Here is a 2,941-nt window from a genome sequence, read left to right as displayed (position 1 = left end):
TAAAGGTCTCCTCTAGAAAACTTGCTAAGCCCGATGGTTGGGTGCTCGGCAGTCATTCATCCAGCGGCCCGTCATGTTTTTGAGTTAAAAAATGTTTAAAGTTGACAGGAAATTTGAAAATATCACTTGATAATTATRTGTTATTGAAAGATTGGAAGATTAATATCTGAACACCAACTACAAAGTCTTAGAAATGCAAACATTTAAAAATAAATTAAATAATTAAACAATGCTAAGCCTGGTGGGGGCACAAGAAAAGCCTGGTGGCCCGCCAGGCTTATAACACACTGGGGGAAACCCTGACTTTATTGTGGAATGACTATGACTATACAGCTCTGGAAAAATTTAAATGATCAGTTCCTCTGATTTTACTCTGAGTAAAATGAACATGTTCTTTATTCTATGAACTGCTGACAACATGTCTCTGAAAAATGTTGTATTTATTAGCAGGAAATGAGGAATGGTTGAAATAAGGAAAACGACAATACTAATGTTTTAACTCAGAAATCAACATTTGGTGGAATAACCAGGAGGTTTTCAATGCGGTTCAGTGCAGTGGGCTCTTTTTTTTCCAGAGCTGCGTTCTTCTGACTTTATTTTCGTTAAAAAAAAAGTAAAATTCAAAGATACTTTCTTGATCCCACAAGGAATGTTGTTTTAACTTAAAAATAGATTTTGTTGTAGAGTTGACCTCAAAATCCAAATAAATAGAAGCTATAGAAAATGCTTGTAAGATGGCTGACATCACTCAAAAGGAAAAAACAAATGTTTTTCAAAAGTTAAACCGTCAACAACCAAAAAATKAATTAAATGATAAGACTGATTTATCGCCCAGCCAGTGAAAAGGTTTGTATGTTGRTGTCCTACCTCYAGAACCGGGCCGGCCCCCAGAATGGCTCGCTCCAGTCCGCCGGAGAACTTCCCCTGGTTGAGTGTGGTCAGGCAGTGGATGAGGTAGCTGCTGCTCTCAGTCTTCCCCGATCCGCTCTCTCCAGAGATCAGAATGCACTGGTTCGCCTGCTGGCTCARCATGGTTCTGAACGCCACGTCGGCGATGGCGAATATGTGCGGGCTCAGTTTGCCCAGCGGCTGGTTCTCGTACAGCTTCACGTACTTTGGGTTGTAATAAAGGGGTAAAAACTTGTTGGGATTGACGGCGACCAGGATGTTACTGATGTAGGTGTAGATTTTGTGCTTGTAGAAGCGCTGGCGTAAGACCTGCAGCACCGCCTCCTGGGTCACAGACGGGAGGCTGCAGAGGTCGTCGGACTCCTCCTTAGAYGTTACGACTTGCTTCGCTCTGTTGTTGCTCTGCTGCAGGACGAAGTAGTAGCCCTSACTCTGAAGGTGCCGCTTCTGTGTCTCCGGTGGCCAACACAGGACTCGCTCCAAAGGGCTGTCGCCATCGTGCAACGGCGTCTCCTCGCCGCCGCTCTCCTTCACCTCCANTGTTGCTTTTATTTTTCTCCTAATGCATGTAAAGCCCTTTGAATTGCCTTGTTGCTGAATAAACTTCTTCTTTTAATGGTTATATTAAATGTTTAGACATCCAAAGGTTTTAGAAAGAAAACCAAATATTTGCACCTCTAAAGCAAGCCAAAGACGGCTCTAAAATTATTGACACAAGAGAATTATATTCGTAAAACCTTAAAACAAATCRTATTTTCTTTTCAGTTCACAGTCATATGATGTCAGAATGTAAACAAAGTTTAGGGGATGCTAGCAGTCTCATAAAAGCACAAAATGTCCTCTTATATTTAATTAGTCTAAAAAAATACCAAAAATAACCCAGTTTGCCAAATAGATGAGTATTTGAACATCAAGAAAATTCCCAAACATTAATTAGCTGGAAYTTTGGATTATATAATGGAGATTAACATAAATAATGTTGCTTTTGTGAGCTGTTTTTTTAACTTTTGTCTACTTTAGACTGTTTTTCATGCGCAACACTTCCTCTTTTGTCCTCAACTTTGTCCATATCCTCATTTTCTAAGCAGACTGTCATAATCTGGGACAAAGACGGGCAAAAACCTAAATACCACTGGAGGCAAAAGACTTTTTCACAGAATGTTTAAAATAAACAGATTTGCCTCATTTATTTACCAACTTGTTGCATTTCTCATTAATCTATTCTTAATAGACAATTCACTAATGATTTCATTAAACAGGGAATGGCCACATTATAGATTTGCAAGTTTCTGTTTCAAGACTCAAATAGCAAGTTTTTCAAAAAGAGACTAGTACAAACATATCTTAACTGACGGTTCATGGCAGACAAAAAAGAAACAGAGCCACAAAGTGATCTGCTGATAAGCGAACTCGTATCGTAGTGAGTCACACTCTGCAGGCTTTACTGATATGAGTCCAAAAAGAAAACTTAACTTCATTATTTCTCGCTGTAACTTGCAGCAGAAGCAGATTTTCTGCTTTAGCTTGAGTTTAGCTCTGTGGGAATGAAAGCTACAAATGCCTGTAACATTTCAACAAGTTCCTCTCCCTGCAAGAGCTGTGATAAAATCTGAACAGAGCCGCAACSAGAGAATGTTTYCCATGAAAGTTAACAGCTCGTTTGTTTTTCCGGATTATGCGCATTAACAAAGACAGGAACAAATGTTCAGCTGATCTGATTCACGCGTCATTAAGCTAGATTAAAATATTTGAAGCAGTTTACAAAGTAAGAACAGATCTGGTTACTTTTATGCAAACTTTAGCACGAGGTGTCACTAATGGATTTAAGTAGGTTTTCTGAAAACAGAAATGATRAAACTTTCTCAAGTTTCCGTCTGAATCAGAGCCAAACCCACAAACTGAACCACAACCAACCAAATACACAAAATAACAGCAACTTTTTATGACAAAACTTATCAGAAACATTATTAACTAACAAACTAAAGGCCAGTTTATTGTTAGTCTTGTCTTTTTTAGTCAATTAAAGCTAATT

The 2,941-nt window shown here is 38.7% G+C and overlaps 1 protein-coding gene across 1 annotated transcript in view; it reads right to left on the bottom strand.

Moving 5' to 3' along the window:
• Positions 1-2,941, bottom strand: part of LOC103479882 (myosin IXb) — a 46,844-nt gene that overhangs the window by 38,937 nt on the left and 4,966 nt on the right. The gene's annotated exons all lie outside the window — the stretch shown is intronic.

Source organism: Poecilia reticulata, linkage group LG17, assembly GCF_000633615.1.
Source record: "Poecilia reticulata strain Guanapo linkage group LG17, Guppy_female_1.0+MT, whole genome shotgun sequence".
Classification (NCBI taxonomy): Eukaryota; Metazoa; Chordata; class Actinopteri; order Cyprinodontiformes; family Poeciliidae; genus Poecilia; species Poecilia reticulata.
The sequence above is the reverse complement of the archived record's forward strand: the minus strand, read 5'-3'. Positions and strand labels throughout refer to the sequence as shown.